Here is a 22,655-nt window from a genome sequence, read left to right on the forward strand (position 1 = left end):
CTGATGACACAAAACAGAGCAGTTTCCTTCATTCAGGTTGAGTAATGGACAAGTGCAGTTCCCATGAAATGAGATTGCTTGCTGTTGATAAAATAGTACATTGGGTCACCTCATGCCTAGCAAACTTACGCCAGGACTGAATAAAAGAAATGGGTCTCCATTTGCATGTGAGGAAGTTTGAGACGTGAAGGTTGACTTGTGTTCATTTAGGACTGCTATCTGATATCTGGATTTCCAAGGCAGAACCTGTGGCACACTTGCAAGATGAAACTAAACCCTTCCTTCAGGAACTAAGAAAGAAAATGTTTCAATATTAACATCTGAGGTTCCCTGTAAGACACAATTCTCCAAGCCTAAGGAAAGAATTGATTCAACTGAGAATCAAAATGTCTTCTAATTATCCTGTGTGATAGAAAAACAGAGCAATTAAGGAATTGATCCAGTTATATGATGTACACACACCCACCAGTTACACAGCTAACTTGACATTCACTGCTCAGTCCCAGAGTCTTTGTTCTTTAAAAAACCCTTTTCCACATCTCTTCAGGCAATTTGATTTATCATAAATTGTACTGTTACCAACATTCCCTGAACATTTGCTTTTTTTTCCCACTATGAAATTAACTCAGACGTAACAGATGAATGCTTGAGCTAGCTCTGCTCTGTGTATGTGTGTGTTGACTGTGAAGTGGTTCTGTCACTGCTGGATGTCATCTCTAGGCACCGTGCTGCAATCTGTGTGTCCTCAATCTGGACAATGGAGGAGAGAGTGTGGGATCCTTTGGTCACAGGTCTTAGAGGCTTAATAGGGATGGCCAATCAGCTTTATCCTCCCATGCCAACTCCAACAATTGATGGTAGCTGCTGGAATGTTATGAGAGGGATTTTGAGATTGGGTCAAGACTTGGTAGGAAAAAGTGTAGTGATTAATTAGCAATGCTGACTGTGGGCTCAGGAATAAGAGAAGCTGCACCTGTGCCATGTATTTCCCTTCCCTAGGAGCACTCAGGTCCTTGAGTGTAGCAAACCCATCTGCCTAGGGAAGCAGCATGATAATTCCTTGTGGCAAGAGGTTCAACCTGGAAGAGGGCAAGATTTAGAATGTGGGATATTTATATAGCACTTTGCCCTTTACAAAATGTTTTCCCCACATAGGATATCAGTAATTCCTCCCATTCCTACCCATGGGGCAGGTGTCAATTTTATCTTCATTTTGCCGCAGAGGGATTTAAAGCTAAGGGAATAAAAATGACTAGCCTGAGGTCCCACACGGGTCATAAATGTCAGACTCACTACCTAAACCAGACTTCCTGCTTCTAAGTCCTGTGCTGGAGGGTAGTGAGTCAATCAAGCACTAAGTTTCCCCTAGAGTCAAAGGATGAGACCACACGTTTGCATTGGATTTGTGTAGCCTCTGAAGCACATCTGGATTTCAACACAGAAGGACAGCACACACACTCAAATCCAGTACGGGCACACTCGTGCTTTTTTATTCCTTTTCAGGCAGGCTTCTTTGTGAAAGCATTACAATGGTTTTCATCACACACACATAGAACAGGCAAACAGTTGTTGCTAAATAAAATATAATGCACCTTATTTAAAATGGCTTATCCTGCTTTATTTGTAAATTGATGTTAATCCAACTACTTAGTCTGATATGTTAATGCCTTTGCTACCTATCTTCTGCAGCGTAAAAAGTGAGGTGACTGTTTTGGAAAGAATTAACTTCTTTCTTGAGGGCAAAAGGCTAAACTCCCTCCAGAAGATTCTAGCCAATGGTTCTGATTAGGACACACAGATGTACCTGATACAAATGAAGTCTCAGACCACAGATATTTAATGATTTGGGGGAAAGTTTGGGTACAATAAACTCCCTTCACAATTTTGCACCAACGTCACATATCTTGAAATAAAGAAGATATTAAGAATTTCCCCATTTCCAATGCTTAGGATCATATGTAGGAGAATGATTAAACTTACATGAGCGATTTATAATGTTCACAGTGATTCTGCCTGTATTAAATCTCAGCATCAGAACAGTCTGTGAGATAAATATCATTTTTTCTCACTTTTCAGGTGAGAGAACCAATATACACAGAAGCAAAGGAGTGACTTGTCCTACTAAAAATAGTCCATTTAAAATTCAAATCTGGCATTCTTTAGGCCTTATCTTCTGTTGTTTCACTTATAGCACCCTCTCCATAGAAGTAAATACTACCTTACATGTGTATAGCACTTCACAGTTTATAAATTCTTTTCATTCAAATATTTTAATTCATGGTTTTGCTACTTTAATTCAAACATTTATTCACCATCTACAATGTACCTGCCAGACATTATTTTAGGTACAAATGGTATAAGGTCTCTGCTGTATTCGTGTTTATATTATTAGTTGGAGGGAGACAACTGAAGAACAAGTAAGCAAACAAATTAAAATAAATTCAAATGGTGATAATTAGTACCAAGAAAATAAAACAGGATAATGTGATGGTCTATGACCAGTTGGTGGTAGGAATGAAATGTACCAGTGTGAAGCATTTGGCGGGGTGAATAGAAAAAGCTTATTTGAATAAAAGATGTCATGTGAGCTGACAGCAAGATGGCAAAGAGAAAGCAGAGGGTGTTGGGGGAAAAGCATTTCAGTCCTGATGTGGGAGAGAGGTTGATATTTGCGCAATAGAAAGAAGGCGTGTGTAACAGGAACTGAATGAGCAAAGGGAAAGAAACAGAAGAGGAGATTGAAGAGATAAGCACAGGCTATGACAGAAGGGTCTTTTAGGTCATTTGTTAGAATTGCACTCCAATGTTTACAGAATGACTTTGCAGAGTTTTTAGAAAATTTAATTCCCACAATAATCTGTGTTAGGTTTGTTTAACAAATTAGAAAACTTGGAGATTTACCTAAGGATACACAACTAATAAACAACAAGACTCCAGTCTTTAGGATCCTAGACTAGGCTTACTTCCTCATATCCTAAAGGAAAAAATGAAAACGAACTCACAAAGGAGGAATATAGTACAGCATCAGGTGACTATCCCGTGAATATAATGGGTGAATTTCCTAGGGCAGACACAGGGCTCACTCATTATGGGAAGTCTTACAACTGTTTGGCTCCAGCTGGAAGAAAATACTACATTTCTGAAGGACTTTTGGCTTAAATTTAAGACAAATATTTTATTAGAGTTACTACTGAATATTTAGCATTATTGAATTGCTCCTAAAGCCTAATTTGTTTGACAGATTGCTTTGGGAAAGTAGCCAGTGAATGCCCAATTCTAGGGGATGAAGAACAATCACAATCATCAAGCAACAAGCTTTGCGTTACTTCTCTTTCCACCTTTGCCTCCCATTTCACACTGCTGATCAACGGATGGTAACTCATGCATGTGGCTAAGATGGAAATAGTCCTTCCAGCACACAACCTGAAATCTAGCTCATTCATTCATTCATCACCCATAATATCACTACAGCCCATCTTTCCCTCTACCTCTTTAAGGCAAATTGCATGAGATTAATCATTCATTCATTCATTCATTCAGAGCATCTATCTGTGTTATGGACTGAGTCTTTGTGACGTGTTGAGTATATGAATGCCATGCAGTCTGAGACCTTACAGCTTTCACAACCCAGTGGTCTCTCAGACTTACTACCTCTTATGACCCCTTTTGTTCTCATTGTTCCGTTTAACTTGAGTCCACTAGCACAAAAGTAATGCAGTTGAAGAAAAAAAGTTGCTTTGGACATTGCCCTATCCTTCTAAGAATATTACCAGCTGCCACTCAAGCTTTATGACCCTCACAGGCATCAGGGAAAGAATACAGCTATGTCCCTTAATTGTCTGATTTCTGTGTGCTAAGGAACAGCCTGTACTTATTATCTTCCATTATTTTTAACTAATACCCCCACATCCTCATTTTCAAAAATCTTTCCTCTAAAATTGGTTTCCCTTCTTTGTCTTGCCTATCCTGCTTCCCAGCACCTCTGTGGCTTTTGTCCAGAAGAGGGCGAGATCACCTTTGCTACTTAGAATTCATCTCGCTCTTTTTTTTCTTTTTGCAATTAAATATGATTCATTGATCTCTTGGTCGCTTAGCTTTCTCTCCTGAATGAGAAAGTCAAAGTCCTTGAAATTTCTCCAGCAAAATTTATATTATGGGTATTTGTATTGCATTATGTGATTTTTAAGAGGACTAGCAAGAAGCTCTAAAATGGCAAATAATGAATTATAGCTGAATAGGAGAAACCTGTGAAGAGTTAGGACCAATGATCACTGTAGCCTTTCCCATGCTTTTGCAATTAGGTTTTGCTAATACACAGACTCTTAGCATGCTGTATTTCAGGGAACCTTAGAAATTACCTGGAGATGCCATCATGCTGTGTTAAGGAGACTGAGGCATAGGGAAGAAATAACTTACCTGCTAGAACTACTATGACGTTAAACTGCAGAAAAAGATAATAATTCCATATCCATACACATAAACAATTTAATAAGGGGATGCTTGTAAGAATATTATCTGGGCTTATCATTCTCAGCAAAGGAACACAGGAACAGAAAACACCACATGTTCTCACTCATAAGTGAGAGTTGAACAATGAGATCACATGGACACAGGGAGGGGAACATCATAGACTGGGGCCTTTTGGGAGGTGGGGAGCAAGGGGAGGGAGAGAACAAATACCTAATGCATGCAGGGTTTAATACCTAGATGACGGGTTGACAGGTGCAGCAAACCACCATGGCACGTGTATACCTATGTAACAAACCTGCACGTTCTGTACATGTATCCCAGAACTTAAGGTAAAATTTAAAAAAATAAAAGGAAGAAGCCTGAATCTTCCCGCTCATCATGATGAAAAAAAGAAAAAAAAAAGAATATTACCTGGGCTTTTCTTGCCATCTCAAGCTTTATCATTCATTTCCCCCAGATCATCCTGTATCTAGAGTGACAGCTCTCCCCTCCTCTGCCTCCTTTGCCTAGACCTCATGACAATGGGGAGGTTCCATTGCATTTGTACTCTACTTCCACACTGGGAGTAGCACTGGCCCTGACCCACAGCCCACTTGGCTGAAGCCCTAAAAATCTACTTAGCCCTCACCATCCACAGGGGTCAGGGCACATCAAGGGAAGTGCTCTGCTAGGATCCTGCTTCAAAAATGTCCTATTGCCTAGAATCCTAAATAAACATCCCCAACCCCCATTATGAGCACAGCATATCACCTGCAGGTTAGATGCACTGGTTAACAAAACAAGTCCCAATCATATACAAGTTGGTCACACTCGATGTTATATTCAAATTCCAGGCCAGACCCCCTCTTCCCGAAGAAGTAGCAACCCTGAGGCTATATTTATTTATCCCTATCCCAGTCCTCACTCACTCTTTTCTCCCATAGCCCCTATTACTGAGGCTTAACAAGCTAGTAGGCCAAGGTCATATAAGGTATGATGATGAATACAATATGTTTATTTTCTAGGTAGAGACTAGGACTCATCTTTGACAAAGTTCATTCTTGGTGATACTTTCTGTTCTGTTTCCCTGCACCTGTGTGATTGCCCCCAGTCAGAAGACACATTAACCACTTGAACGTCAGCATCACTGGCAGTGTTTTTCCACAGAGTGATTTACACAGTAAGCTTTCTCTTATCCTAAAGTGCAATGATTCACAGGTTTGAGTGTGCATTAGAATCACCTGGAAATCTTTCTAAAAGTACTGATGATCTGAGCTGGGCACGGTGGCTCACACCTGTAATCCCAGCACTTTGGGAGGCCAAGGCGAGCAGATCACTGGAGCCCAGGAGTTTGAGCAACATGGTGAGACCACATCTCTACCAAAAATACAGTTAGCCAGGCATGGTGGCATGCACCTGTGGTCCCGGCTACTCAGGAGGCTGAGGTGGGAGGATCACCTGAGCCTGGGAGTTCAAGGCTGCAGTGAGCCACGATTGCACCACCGCACTCCAGCCTGTGTGACAGAGTGAGACCCTGTCTCTCAAAAACAAAATCAAACAAACAAACAAAAAACTGATGACCAAGCCTCATGATGATTCATTAAATTTGAATCTCAGAGTATGGAGCTGGGCATTGGCATGGCTTAAAACTTCCCCAGGAATTTCAACTTTTCAGTTAAAGGCTGTTTAGAGTTTGGGGCACTGTGAATACTGAGTGGATAACATTTCTTTGGGAGGGGCCCTTTTCCTGGTACTTCAAAAACCAACCCATACAAACTATTACATACTTCGCCCATATTCTAAACAAGTTTTCCTGAAAGCCTATAAGACAGCATGAGAGACTTTCTGATGTCTTTCCCAGGAGTTTCTGAAAAGAGAATTAAGCTCATAGTTTGGGGAGGAAGCTTAAAGTATTCCACCCCTTAGCTGTGGCCAAGAGTTAAGAAGAACTGGTAGGTGCTTGAAACAAATAGAAGCAGAAGTAAAAATCTCAAAGAAGGGGCCAGATATCATGTCCAAAGACAAATGGACCATGAATCCTGCTTGGTTCTGAGGTGTGATGCAACGACTAGGGGGAGTTTAGCTTATGGGAAGAGGACAGGGATACAAGATGAATGCAATAGGAGTATAGGGCAGAAGGGTCATTCAAGGACATGAGAGGGGTCATGGTGGGAATTGGGGCTCTTTGACAACTGGCTTAGGTGTAGGGTAGACATATGATTTAGGCATATGTTTGGAGAAAATAGGGAAAACCCAGGTACGCAGGAGATTAGAACAGAAGAGGACATAAGAATTTCAGGGGGGTGGGGAGGTTTCGACATTGCAATGTTACTGAACTGGGATGCTGAGATGAATTCCCACTCCACCAATTCATAGGAAGGTTATTGATACACCAAACCACAGGAGATAGGTTATTGCTATCCTCTAGTTAGTCCCAGAAGAGGGGAGAGAATAGCCCGCTGAGAGGCTGGAGTTCATCATCAGGTGCTGAGATGGCATGAGTCTCATCCCAAAGACAGACAGTGTAGAGCTTCAAGGACACCATTAGCCAAGAAACACACTGAGCTTGCCACAGCATGCCGGAGAGGAGCTGAAGCCTTTTCATTTGAAAATCATGTGGAAAATTGACAAGAGAGACTAGAAAGTTTGAGGATACATGGGGACAAATATCTTGGTAACAGATCATTAAAAATGTTTAGGTATTAAGAATAAATGAAAAACATTTTAGCATTTAGGTGGAATAGCCAGAATGTCACTATAACAGAGAATAAGTCAGTTCCCTGTCACTAGAGGTGTTTTGGTTAAAGCTGAAAGACAGACGATGGGCTCTCCTTTCCGGGACACCATTCAGTGACTGTGGGATGTTCCTTGGCCAAACAAGGGAAGAATGCTGACAAGGAAGGAAAAGGAAGACTTAAAAACCAGGAGCTGAACAGGGGGATGTCCAGGACATCAGCTGTGTAGCAGGCTAGAGGGCAAACAATCCGTACGGCAGCGAGAAGTAGGGAGCTCTGGAAGCGGAGTCTCCAGGGAAAAGCAGGTGAGTGTGTTGTGGGAGGATACACCCAGTAGAGAATAGTGTCAGATCTGGTGAGGTGCTTGAAAAAAATTAATACGATAACATCAAAAGAGAAATAGTCATAGTGATTTTTTTCACCATACCCAAGATAAAACAATGTTAGGAAGATGGAAGTGCCAGGATATAGAGGGTTTATAAGAACCCTAAACTCTCATTTACAGTAAGGGAAAGTCAAAAGGAAAAGGTAAAAGCAATTTCTTTTGGGAGAGTTGGAGTTGTAGGGTAGGGAGCTAACTATTTTTTTTATAAAAAACACATCTCAGCATTACATTATTTTTGTTCTAACTGGGTGCTTGAGCAACTTAGGTAAAAATAAAATTGAATAATTGTAGTTAATTAAAAAAAAAAAAAGAAGAGATAATGGACCAGTTAGTAATGGAGATATTGAAGAGGAAATTCTATGGTCACCTGCACCAGATAACAAGGTTGCTTTTTTATCTCCAATTTAAAAATGCCCATGTTTCTAGGTCCTCTCTCCTTTCCTTGGTGTGCTCCGTTCAGCTCAGTATGTGGGCTGTAGAGATGCAAGGGTGTAGGTGGTCAATGTAGGTTGGGCTGGAAGCACCGAAGGTTGGAGTAAGATATCTTGCTCCTGATGACCTCAGTTCTCATACTGAAATCCAAATCTAGGTGTTCAAGCAGTGTAGACCGTGAACCCTAAAATTCTACATGTTTCTGGAAGGCAGTAAGAGAAAATGCCCCACAGGTGATTTAGCGATGACCCACTTCCAGCGTTATGAGGTCAATTTTGATGGCTTATCGATCATTTAAAAGCCTTTGTTTTCAAGGGAGTGCCTTTGTGTGTTTGACATCTGTACTCCCACAGAGACTTGACTCTAATAACCTAATAAGCCATACACAGGTCAGTGGTCACCCCATGGTGCTGCCAGGGACTTGCATACCTGGACTTAGGATCAGACAAACCTTCATTCAAGTCCTAGCTCTGACACTGATTTTCTGTGTGGCTGTGGACATTTTACTTGATCTCTGTCAGCCTGGTTTCCTCAGCTGCAGAAGGATGGTCACAATCATTCATTCCATGGAGACTTTGAGGAGGGAAAAAAGCAAGATAACTCACGTTTGTTCATGTGTTCATCAATGTTGGCAGTAAGTGCTAGCTTCCTGTGATTCCAGTCCCTCGTTCCTCTCCGTGTCTCACTCAGTTAGACGGCCACTGAACAGGCGGGCGCTCTTCCAGCTTCCTCACGTGGTGCAGAGCACACTGCTGCTTTGTAATGCATACTAATTATGATGATGACCAGCCAATTGTCTCCTCTCTGGCAGTGAGACACTGTCATGAAAAAAGCAGCCAAAGCATCTCTATTGCCCTCTGCATAACTGTGGTGCCGAGCAAGACAGCACTTCCATAATCCTTCTAGAACCCTGACCCTCCAGTGGCAAATAGAAACGCTGATTTCTCTGAAGTTGCCAGCCACGAAAATACTTTCTGGCTTGATGAGGCTGAAATGCACGCTGCCTGAGAAAGAAAAACCTTTGTCGGCTTTGGGAGTGTTAATGATGTTATGCCCCATGTGCTTCGCAAAAGGAAAGAGAAAAAATCGAGGAATAAGCTGCCTCCAGAGTTGCAGAATACCTGAAATGTGCCCAAAGAAAGAAATTCTCATTATATTCATATACTGTATGCTTCACTTCTCCAGAATGTCATGAATACAAATGTTAACTCCATATGCATACGTCAACCAAAAAGACAATGGTTTGCCTCAAAACCATGGAGACCCTGCGTTTTCATCTGGTTCCGTATCTCCTTTCCATTTCTCCTTCCTGGGTTCCTCACGCCTCTCTCCTGAGCATTACAGGTTTTCTCTAATGTCTCTGAGATTTGGTGGACGTGCATTCCCAGGGTGGCTGAGCAGTCTTCCCGTTATAGCAAGACAGGCCTTCTGCTTATCTCCTTCCTGTCCACTAAGGCAGCTGACTTGGGAGGAGCCAGGGTCACCGAAGTGTCTCCCAGCTGCCCCGCCCCTCCCAGAAGCATATTTTGTTTCTAGTCTTCCATATCCTCAGAACATTCCCATGGCAAATATTACTTGTGTATGACATGAGTAATCTTGAATCATCTCTTTGAGGGATTTTATGTCATTTTATTTCTGTTATAAATTATGTATCTGCCACTGGATAGCTCCACACTCTCCAGCTTCCTGGTGTCACCCTCTTCTTTTTTATTAAACTTTTTTTTTATTCTTTTTTCAACCCCAGTTCCATTTATTCTGAAAGCCCAGGACATCCCACTGACATTCTTGTTGCAGGAAGGGGTTTATGTTTCTCTTAGTGTTCCTGAAGATTTTGTCTCTCTCCATCTCTTCTGGTTTTTTGTTTCTGCTGAACTCTCTATTCTTAATCTTATCTCTCTCTTGCAATTACTGTCTCTTTTTGTACCACTTTGTCCCATATAGGTAACAACCTTTTTCCTCTATTCCCTTACATTACCACAAATCAAGCTGTTATTTCTATCACATTTTTACTGAAAATTTGAGGTAACCTAAGATATGCATGGCAGACACAAAATAAGTCAACTCAGAAAAGGCTTGACTGTGCTAAAATTATTTTTTGACTCCTTCACTCAGATGCTTTTTTTTTCTAGACAAGATAAATGGTACTTCATGGACCAAATACAGTCCAAAGACATATATAATTTGGCCAGCAGAGTAGTTAAATACAATTTTAATTAGTTCCCAACATTTTTTTAAATGAGATTTTTTTCAGATGTTGACTTTTCTTGAAAGACTGGACGATCTGACAGTGGCTGGATCTCCACCTCTGCATGGTAATGACTGGCTGGGGCAGAGCAGCACTGCCCTTGGCCAGGCCTTGCCTTCTGAAGCACCATCAAGCCTGCCCTCCTCGGCTCCCAGCTGCGTTACGGCATGAGCCCTGCCTGGCTTGTAAGTTTCGCTCTACACCGTTTCCTTCTACCTTTCTCCAAGGGTCCAGTTTCTTTCTCTAGCACCAACACATAATTCTAGCATTCCTGTCTCGTATCTTGCAGAGCATTTGTCTCTGCTAGGGCTGAATGTTTATGTCCCCTGAATGTTCGCCCCGAAAATTTGTATGTTGAAATCCTTACTCCAAGGTGATACTATCAGGAGGTAGGGGCATTTGGGAGGTAATTATATCATAAGGACAAAGGATTAGTGCCCTTACCAAAGAGACACCAGCGTGCTAGTTAGACTTTTCCACAATGTGAGGACACAGCCGGGAGACACCATCTATGAACCACGAAACAGGCGTCTACCAGACACCGAATCTGCTAGCACATAGATCTTGAACTTCCCAGACTCCAGAACTGTGAGAAATAAATTTCTGGTGTTCGTAAGTGACCCGTTTTGTGGTATTTTGTTATAGCAGCCCAAACAGACTAAGACGGCCTCTCTGGGGCAACCCCGCTTCATCTAAACTGGCACAGACGCCTCCATCTTTTTATAACCAGAAAGGCCTCGTGAGATCTTCAGAGTGTTTCCCTCCACAGAACTCACTCTTCATGATATGAATTTTGCCCCTCCAGTAGAAGACAGAAGTAATTAGCTGTGGGCATTTGGTTTATGAAGTGCTCCCAAATCATGTGGCTAATAAGCAGCAAAGCCAAGATTCGAATCCAGTTCTCTTAGTCCCAGTCCAGTACCTCCTCACCACCATTAATATATCAGATACATTCTGTAACGGGGCGGGCTTTATTCTGGGAGGCAGGTTTAGAGAGGAGGTGAGAGGGAGGCACCTGCCAGCCGATGCTGAGCATTTACAAATGCCCAGCTGGGCATTGATCTGCCTGTGAACCCTCCCCCTGTCAGCAAATAAGGGGTCCTTACTTGTCCAACACCTGTGTCGGACAGCTGGTCTACATCTTCTTTACTGACATGCGTCCACGTGAGTCTTCGTCACATGCTTGAGAGGCAGGACAATGTCAAATTGCTATGAAAGTTTCTAAATGCTTACTCTTGATTTCTGTATTCTGTACACATTGACAACCGGTAAAAAGTACTTTGTGGAGTGGCATTAGTCGGTGCAGCACATTTTGAGGAGCCTTGGGCAGGAAAGGAGGAAGCGCCATCTGATTCCAGCTCCACCTCTTACCAGGTGAGTCAGCCTGGTTAGGGGCTGCATCTACCCCAGGGTCTGATTGTCGGTAATTGTTCCTGATGCAGGCTTGACTGTGCTAAACCACGTGCAGACTCAAGTACCCCACGTACTTGAGACAATAGTAATGAAAGAATGTCTTCACATCCTCCAAAACACCAAAGAAAGAAATAAAAATTTGAATATTATATTTTACAGAGAAACATTAATGTAGTAATTGTGAGAAAATTCAGAACTTATTAGCCTGTTCTATACCTATCATACTGATACAGAACGGCTGGGCTCCCGGCTAAACCCCACCCTTAAGTCTGGAACTGCAGCCCTAAGTGAAAACAGCTGACCCCATTTTTTGCCCAAATGTTGCCTTTTTGGCCTGCCACGTCCCTATCTTGTGCCCATAAAAAGACTTCAGCTGGCAGAGCCACAGAGGCGGCTGATACAAGTGGTCAGGGATACAAGCTACTGAGTGTCGGGGATGAAAGCAGCTGAGAGTCAGAGGCTGTGGATAGACACAGCTAACTTCAGACAGTGCGGCTTCAGGGAAAGATCATTTCTTCCTGCACCATCCCCTTTCCAACTCCTATCTTGCTGAGAGCCACCACCCAATAACATCCTTCACATAGGCTGGGTGTTGTGGTTCACACCTGTAATCCCAGCACTCTGGGAGGCCAAGGCGAGAGGATCACTTGAGGTCAGGAGTTCGAGACCAGCCTGGCCAACATGGTGAAACCCTGTCTCTATTAAAAATATAAAAATTAGCCAGGCATGGTGGTACATGCCTGTCATCCCAGCTACTCAGGAGGCTGAGGCAGGAGAATTGCTTGAACCTGGGAGGCGGAGGTTGCAGTGAGCCTAGGTTGCACCACTGCACTCCAGCCTGAGCAACAGAGCAAGACTCCCCCTCCAAAAAAAAAAAAAAATCCTTCACATACTCTGCCCTTCAATCCATTCATGTGGCCTGATTTTTCCTGGACACCAGACAAGAACCTGAGTGTCAAGAGGGCAGGGGCTTGGAAGCTGCTGCGGGGCCTGCACAGAGCCTGGTTCCATCGGAGAGGAGCAGCCTGCTGGTTCCAGCGTTCATTCCATCCGGTTCCCGCACTTGCTTCCTCGCACATTCCCTCTTCCAAGGAATGGCCAGCAGTGGGCTGAGTGAAAGGAGCACTCCAGTTCCCATTCACGAAGGGAGTCAAGGTCAAGGGAGCAATCCCGCCTCAATACTATTTAGAAATGTTTTCACACTGAAGGTCACATAAGGATAGGACAAAAGAACAAATACCTTAATCTTTGACAACTTAGCAATTTTAAAGATCTTAAACTGGCCCTGATTATGTTTTTTACTTACTTTACGTGATTGTTATAAGTCATATATAGATACATATATGACAAATGTTTCATGATTCATCAGTGTTCTTTTAGTCACAATGTTAAAGTAGTTAAACTTTGGCTTTTAAAAGAAAAAAGATAAATGTCATTTTTATATATTAATACATATATATAAAATTCCTGGAACTGGTGGAGATTGCAAACACCTGTGCATGCTTGCACCCTTGTATGCTTGCATGTGCTAAAATACACTGATTAAGAATTCAGCCTCTGGACTTAGGAGACAGTTTCAATTTGGTTCTGTCACATAATATTATAGTTGTATGACATTGGAAAACTTTCTCAATATTTTAGAGTTTCAGTTTTCTCATCTGCAAAATAGAGATAATGTTTGTACTTCTCATGAAATTAGTGTGAAAGACTAACTGAAATAATTCATGTAAAGCATTTAAAACATTGCCTGGCCCATAGTAAGTTTTCCAAACTAGTAGTTTTTAAAAAAAAAATAACAAGCAATTACTGTGGCAAATGCACACAGATCTACAGCAACCTCAATTCTTGCTTCCACAGAAGAAAGAATTCAACTGAGGGGCATAAGGCAGAAGGAGAGACCAAGATAAGTTTTAGAGCAGAAGTGAAAGTAAAGTACACTTGGAAGAGGGTCAAATGGGTGACTTAGGAGATCAGGTGCCGGTTTGACCCGACTTGAGGTTTTAGAGGTTGGCATACTTCCGGGGTCTTGCATCTCTTCTCCTCTGATTCTTCCTTTGGGGCGTGCTATCCGCATGTGCAGTAGTCTGCTGGTGCTTGGGAGGTGCCTCATGCTCAGTGTGTTTACTGGCATTGTACACATGCTGACTGGAGGCATTTTTCCCTTATCAGTTCAGGGTTCCCAGAGGAAGGTCATCTGCCATTTTGTCTCCTAATGCGCATGCTTGAGCTCACCCAGCCAGTTCCTGAGATCTTATCTGGAAGTTGTTGATCACCAGTTTCAGGTGTTTCTATCTGTTGAGAGACTGCCTTTCCCTGGCACTGGCTGCAACCCATTATTATTTTAGAGAAACTGTAAAACTGCCTGACCATCACCTGAGAGTTGCCTGACATTTCTGGTACTGGGCGGGAAGGGGTGTTGGCAGCAGGGGGTCTCCTGCCCTGCTCTGACTAGCTGCCTATTGTAACATAATGAGTTAATAATTGCTTTATATTTATGGAGGGTAATATTGAAGCATGTGACTAAAGCATTGAAATATACATGCCCAAAACTGACAACACAGACAACCATTGCTGTGTTTTTTTATAATAGCTACAGTTAGGAAGATCTCGGGGGCTACGGGAGAGCTTTCCCCTGGGACCTCTGAAGGTTCACTGAGAAGTCAACTCACAAAAGGCAGATTCATAGGACAAAAGGCATATAAATTTATTTCATGTGTATACATGGAAACCTTCAGAGTAAAGATCCAACTTCCCAATGAGTTCAAGAAGCTTATATACCGTCCTGAGCTACAGAGAGAATGTGGGCTTGGATCCTGGCAAAACAGGTTATAGGAGGTGGGTGGAGAAGAATTCTATTAAAGAGTAATAAATAGTTATTAGGAAGAATGAATAGACGGGGAACAGGGATTGGGTTGTAAATAGGTCTTTTTGGAATTTAAATGATCCTTGGGGACAAGTCGTTATACTTGTAAAAGGGTCTGCTCACGTGTGGTCACGTCTTGGTCTTTTAGGTAAGAGGGAGGAGAAGAAAAACAATGGTTCTCCTTGATGGGTGTGGATCTTAGGCAGATAAAGGAACTTCAGCTCCTAGGGAGAGACAGTGGGGGTGCAGGAGGTCAGAGGGAGTTTGAGGCTTGTTCAGTTCAGTGTGTCAAAAATGCCATATTTTGAGGTATTGGCTTCTGAATCTCAACAAACTCAAATGCCCAATATGAGTTTATTTCAATCAATTGTGTATGCACACATATACTTGGAAGCGTCATTTTTTAAGAATTTCTTTTTGAGAAAGGGTCTTGCTCTACCACTCAGGCTGGAGTGCAGTGGTGTGATAATGGCTCACTGCATCCTCGACCTCCCTGGCTTAATCAATCCTTTCACCTCAGCCTCCCCAGTAGCTGGGAATACAGGTGCATGCTGCCAGACCCGGTTAATCTTTTGTGCGTGTGTGTGTGTGTGTGTGTGTGTGTGTGTGTGTGTGTAGACACAATGTTGTTGTCAAGGCTAGTCTCAAACTCCTGGGCTCAAGCAATCCACCTGCCTCAGCCTCCCAAAGTGCTGGGATTACAGGCAAAAGCTACCACACCCGGCCAGCATAATTAAAATTTAAGATAATGTACATGAAAAATCAACTCTTCACCTTAACTTTGGTTTTCTATATAGAATAATTTTTTGTTTTTCTGTTTTTCTACAGTGATCATATAATATTTGGGTAGTAAAATTTTTTAAAAAGGTCCTGTGGAGTCCTGACAAGGTAAGTAAGCAACAATGAGGAAGGGCCTGTCAGGCCTCTGAGCCCAAGCTTAGCCATCATATCCCCAGTGACCTGCACGTACACATCATATCCCCAGTGACCTGCACGTACACATCATATCCCCAGTGACCTGCACGTACACATCATATCCCCAGTGACCTGCACGTACACATCATATCCCCAGTGACCTGCACGTACACATCATATCCCCAGTGACCTGCACGTACACATCATATCCCCAGTGACCTGCACGTATACATCATATCCCCAGTGACCTGCACGAATACATCATATCCCCAGTGACCTGCACGTACACATCATATCCCCAGTGACCTGCACGAATACATCATATCCCCAGTGACCTGCACGTACACATCATATCCCCAGTGACCTGCACGAATACATCATATCCCCAGTGACCTGCACGAATACATCATATCCCCAGTGACCTGCACGAATACATCATATCCCCAGTGACCTGCACGTACACATCATATCCCCAGTGACCTGCACGTACACATCATATCCCCAGTGACCTGCACGAATACATCATATCCCCAGTGACCTGCACGAATACATCATATCCCCAGTGACCTGCACGAATACATCATATCCCCAGTGACCTGCACGAATACATCATATCCCCAGTGACCTGCACGTACACATCATATCCCCGGTGACCTGCACGTACACATCATATCCCCGGTGACCTGCACGTACACATCATATCCCCGGTGACCTGCACGTACACATCATATCCCCGGTGACCTGCACGTACACATCATATCCCCGGTGACCTGCACGTACACATCATATCCCCGGTGACCTGCACGTACACATCATATCCCCGGTGACCTGCACGTACACATCATATCCCCGGTGACCTGCACGTACACATCATATCCCCGGTGACCTGCACGTACACATCATATCCCCGGTGACCTGCACGTACACATCATATCCCCGGTGACCTGCACGTACACATCATATCCCCGGTGACCTGCACGTACACATCATATCCCCGGTGACCTGCACGTACACATCATATCCCCGGTGACCTGCACGTACACATCATATCCCCGGTGACCTGCACGTACACATCATATCCCCGGTGACCTGCACGTACACATCATATCCCCGGTGACCTGCACGTACACATCATATCCCCGGTGACCTGCACGTACACATCATATCCCCGGTGACCTGCACGTACACATCATATCCCCGGTGACCTGCACGTACACATCATATCCCCGGTGACCTGCACGTACACATCATATCCCCGGTGACCTGCACGTACACATCATATCCCCGGTGACCTGCACGTACACATCATATCCCCGGTGACCTGCACGTACACATCATATCCCCGGTGACCTGCACGTACACATCATATCCCCGGTGACCTGCACGTACACATCATATCCCCGGTGACCTGCACGTACACATCATATCCCCGGTGACCTGCACGTACACATCATATCCCCGGTGACCTGCACGTACACATCATATCCCCGGTGACCTGCACGTACACATCATATCCCCGGTGACCTGCACGTACACATCATATCCCCGGTGACCTGCACGTACACATCATATCCCCGGTGACCTGCACGTACACATCATATCCCCGGTGACCTGCACGTACACATCATATCCCCGGTGACCTGCACGTACACATCATATCCCCGGTGACCTGCACGTACACATCATATCCCCGGTGACCTGCACGTACACATCATATCCCCGGTGACCTGCACGTACACATCATATCCCCGGTGACCTGCACGTACACATCATATCCCCGGTGACCTGCACGTACACATCATATCCCCGGTGACCTGCACGTACACATCATATCCCCGGTGACCTGCACGTACACATCATATCCCCAGTGACCTGCACGAATACATCATATCCCCAGTGACCTGCACGTACACATCATATCCCCAGTGACCTGCACGTACACATCATATCCCCAGTGACCTGCACGAATACATCCAGATGGCCTGAAGCAACTGAAGAGCCACGGAAGTGAAAACAGCTTAACTGATGACATTCCACCATTGCGATTTGTTTCTACCCCACCCTAACTGATCAATGTTCTTTATAATCTCCCCCACCCTTAAGAAGTTTCTTTGTAATTCTCCCCACCTTGAGAAAGTACTTTGTGAGATCCACCCCCTGCCCCCAAAACATTGCTCTTTAACTCCACCGCCTATCCCAAAACCTATAAGAACTAATGATAATCCCACCCCCCTTTGCTGACTCTCTTTTCGGACTCAGCCCGCCTGCACCCAGGTGAAATAAACGGCCATGTTGCTCACACAAAGCCTGTTTGGTGGTCTTGTCACACGGACACGTGAGACAGGCCCCAAGTAGGGGAGAACAATTGTTCTGAGAGACAGCTAATCACAAACAACCTGCTGGCATAAAATCCTGTTCCCAAACATCTCATTCCACACATAGCCCCTCCAGCGTGACCTTGGAAAAGTTCCCTCCAGCCCCTGCCTCTTTGCAGACAGTCGCTTCTCTGCCTGTGCTTCCCCTTGCACCCTTGCAACATAACTTTGTACTTTCTCTAATAAATCTGCCTTTCTTTACCTACAACTGTCTTGGTCAATTCCCTTACCACCTGCAATGCCGGCCCCAGACAGTCACACCTGGGACAGTGCTAAAACTGTAGCCTCTTTTTAAAATACCCCCGGATTTGTTTTCTAGGGTCATTCTCCCACCTGCCAGTAGTCCACTATTACCATCTCTAGGATGATACTCCATTTCCCTAGGTCTCACTTTCCTCTGCCAATCAAAATCTACCACTTGAAAAGGATCTGTTAAACTTGTTTTTAGTCCGGGTGTCTAGAGCCTATTAAGCTGAGAAAGCAAATAGAATCTTGGGACCCCAAACTCACTATCCCAAAGAGAAAGTTAAGCTTGGGAACTAAGTCACATAGTATTGCTTTCCTTTTGTTCTCAGATATCAGCCATTTCCCAACCCTGTGTCATATTCTCATCCATAAGCCAAGTTCTCACGATGATCAAAAGCAACATATAACCCCAGACTGCCTCTCTCACAGATTGCTCACAAGGAATTTCAGGATACATATTCCCCTTATAAACTAGCTCTAAATCTGAGTTCTGTTGAATTTCATCCTGACAATGTCAGTTATCAGCTTATCTTCACAAAGGACAAAGACAAGAGCAGAAATCATCCCTTCACCTAGCCTTCAGATACAAAATTAAGTTTTCCTTCTACTCCCTCTTTATCACACGTTTTCTTTATCTTATGTAGATTTACTTAGCATGAGACAATGCATACTTGGCGTTTTTCTTTACCTTTTCACAGATAAAATGTACACTTTCTGAGGCTAATCAGGGCCTCACGAGAATGTAAGCATCTGCCTCAGTCACTTTTTGTTTAACATGGCAAATTTGGTAGGAGAATTTGGGTATTTTTGTCCTAGGGGCAGGTTAAAGAATCATCTTATTAGAGTTGTCTGAAGATGGATAACAGGGAGAAGACAAAATCAGAACACAGCAGCAAGGGAGTGAATCAAACTTAAGAAAAAGGCAAAGGCTTAATGGAAATGATGAAGTCAGCCAACTGTTAGGAGAAACAGCCTGCAGCAAGGGTCAAATCAAGGAGGTCACGGGCTTGTGGATGAAATGTGTGTGGCAAGGAGTGTCTTTTCTGTGGCTCCACGCACAAAATGGAAGGCAAGCACAACAGCTTCTAGGAGCAGATTTTGCTGGATAATGATTGAGACTGTATTGAGAAAACAGCTTGAAATAAATTAAGGCGCTTTTTCTTTTGCATTTCCTCATACAAAACCTTCCCTTTATTCATCCAGAGGCATCCATTGCTGGGGGGAAGAACGGTATAATTGTAATAGGAACGCAAAGAGAGTTGATGCTCAGATTTTGAATTCTAAGAAAGGTTCTTGATGCCCACTTCAGAGGCAAAAAATTTATAAAAGCTGAAGCTTGAAGCTTTTTATTTTAAAGGGAAAGAGAGGTTTTTGTAAATCAAAAGGCAAAGCCCTAAAGGAGCTAAGCACAAAATATATCCACCAACAAAAGATGGGAAAAAGAATAGAGGCAGCATCAGTTTCCTATAACAAGGAGGACTGGGTTATTGAGGATCTCTCTCCTGCTAAAAGCATATAAAAATGGTATAGAAATTTAAATGTTTAAAATACATAGCTGAATTTGAAAAAAAAAAAAAAAAAAAAAGAACAGACAGTTCACTTTTCAGCATTCAGAAACAAAGAGATAACTTAAAATCAGATGGGTGTCAAAGACAAAATGTACCAGACAATGAAGAAGAAGGTTTTATTGAGATTATTGCAATAGAGAGAATGTTGACTAATGAGGAACATCTTAAAGAAAAGGAAGGGAACTGAGGGATTTATAGAGGCAGTAAACAAAGGAGTCATTGCCAAGTGACTTTGTTTTGTGTTCCTGTAACAGAATACCTGAGAATGGTAATTTATAAAGAACAGAAATTTATTCTCTCATAGTTCTGGAAACTAGGAAGTCCAAAAGCAAGGCACTGGCACTGGTGTGGCCTTCTTACTGCATCCTCACATAGTGGAAGGCAGACGAGCAAGAGAGGACAAAAGATGTGTCCTCACATGGCAGGATAGCAAGAGAGAGCCCACTCCCACACGCCCTTTTAATAGCAGCATTATTCTACTCATGAGGACAGAGCCCTCATTATCTAACACCTCCCATGAAGCCCCACCTCCCAACACTGTTGCATTAGAGATGAAGTTTTCAACACATGAATACTGGGGGACACATTCAGACTGTAGCTCTGACTCTTGCGGTGGTCATGAAGAAGGCTGGAGCCTGGTCTTAGGTAAGTCATTGGGGAAAGATGGAGGTGGGCCTTCTCTTGAAATATGCCAGCACCTGCTAGCTTTTTGATGTTAGCTGGTTGGGGTTAGCCTTTTTCTCTGGTATGACCAAGGAGTGAGGAATTTTTTTTTTTTCTTTTTTTTTTTTTTGAGACGGAGTCCCGCTCTGTCACCTAGGCTGGAGTGCAGTGGCGCGATCTCGGCTGTCTGCAAGCTCCGCCTCCCGAGTTCATGCCCTTCTCTTGCCTCAGCCTCCTGAGTAGCTGGGACTACAGGCGCCTGCCACCACGCCCAGCTATTTTTTTTTTTTTTTGCATTTATTTTTTTTTTTTTGCATTTTTAGTAGAGACGGGTTTCACCGTGTTAGCCAGGATGGTCTCGATCTCCTGACCCAGTGATCCACCCGCCTCAGCTTCCCAAAGTGCTGGGATTACAGGCGTGAACCACCACGCCAGGTCCCGGGGTGAGGAATTTTTTTAACTATCATTGTTTTCTGGGAGCACAGGGCTGAAGTAGAGTTCAATATTATCACTATCACCTTTCTGAACAACTCAGAAGTAATCATAAACCTTCTGATTGGCTGAAGTAGAGTCTAAGAAATAGTCTCTGATTATTGGTGGTGTTTCTGCAAATCAGCTGAAACAGCTGTTGAGAGGTGGCGGCAAAGGTCAGTTGTCTCAGGGTCCTGGCCACAAGGTATTTTAAAACATGCCTCAAATGGAAAGAAGAAATATTAATATAAAAGGGTTTCCTAAATAAAGAGCCAGGTGAACCCTGAGAGGAACCTGAGAGGAACCTGTCCAGTGGATTTCAAGAAGTCAATGGTAGAAAATCTTTCAGTTCTGCAGCACCACCCACTGAGTTTCTTGAAGCTCTCAAGCTAGGATGGCCATGCTCTTGGTGATTATGTCCACAGTCTTAGTTACCTCTTTTATAAGAGCATTGAAGGACACCAAAATACTTCACCCCGTATTTTGTCTTTTGAGACACTTCTTTATGTATTTTGAGATGGCTGTTCAGGGAGCTTGCAAACAAGAGTAGCCTTGCAAAGCTGTCTTTTGTGGAGATGATTTGCATCCGTAGAGAATGTGCATTGATACAGCCAGGCTTTCTCTGAGGCCCTCCCTTGTCCAATTTGGGAAAGCTATACTGAGGGTCTGACACCTTTAAAGATTTGAAAGAAACATTTACCATCTATCCTCTCTGCGGGTGACGACCTATTAGATTTTGTCTATGTAACAAGATGACCTTCGCTAGCCAGGCCTTTTCTTGTCTCCCTCCCATAACCTGTCCTGCCACATAACCTGCTTTCCCACCACAGCCTATTTCTATTTTTGGCCATGCTCCAAGCCCTCATTCTTTCTGTAACCTCAAGATGGTTTATGAGCTTGTGAACCCCATTTGGTGATTGCGGTAATCACTCTGTAGTTCTCCCCCCAGTGCATGTTAATAAATCTGCATACCTTCTCTCCTATGACTCTGCCTCATGTCAGTTGATTTTCAGTGAACCTTCAGCGTGCAAAGTGCAAGTTTGTCCTTGGCCCCCGCAGCACGTAGGACCCAACCATTTCAATAGACTTTCTTCACGGCCAAGACAGTGGCTTGTTGAGGGATACTTGTGGCCCACACATGGTCTGCTTTAGTAGTGAGGTTTGCATCAAGTCATCGGGCTTCAGCTCACAGGGATTCTTCAGATTCTGGAGAAAAGAGCTGACTGGCCGCAAGGCAACTTAGAGTCTCAGGAGGAATCTGGGCAGCCAGATTTTAGTGCCTGTCGCCAGTGATGCTGAGTCAAAAGAGAGAAATTGGAAATGTTAGTTGGGAGAATGATGCCTAATCAGATATTCATATCAGATATTGAAGGAAACTGGAAGAATTGAAAATTTGATAAGCATTAACAATTTCAGCAAGGTAATAGGATCCATTCCAATTTTCACATAGGATAAAAGCTGTTTTTTCACAGTGTGGGAGGGAGGATGAATTTTTTTTTTTCGACCAAATGACAAGATCATTTACATATCCGTTAGTTACTACAATTTCAAAAAAGGTGCCAAATACCTCAAAGACAATGAATAGCGTCAGAATTTAACCATCTGCAAGATTATGCTATAGACAATGCTGCAGACAAAAACTATTCATTGAAATACAAAATTTCTCTCTACAGTCACACCCCTTTTACTCAAAAATAATGTGAAGAAAAAGTATTATTCTTGATCACAAAATAAGAATGCTCTAATTTTATTTGGCTTCATTACTTACACAGAGGCAGCAAGAATGGTAATTGACCACATAGGTCTTCTTAAGTTTGCTGTGCTGGAAGTTTACATAAAGGAATATCAGATTGGAATTTCAAAAGCACCAAAAGCCCCTTGATACTAGAAAGTCA

The sequence above is a fragment of the Macaca mulatta genome, chromosome 2 (assembly GCF_049350105.2).
Source record: "Macaca mulatta isolate MMU2019108-1 chromosome 2, T2T-MMU8v2.0, whole genome shotgun sequence".
NCBI lineage: Eukaryota > Metazoa > Chordata > Mammalia > Primates > Cercopithecidae > Macaca > Macaca mulatta.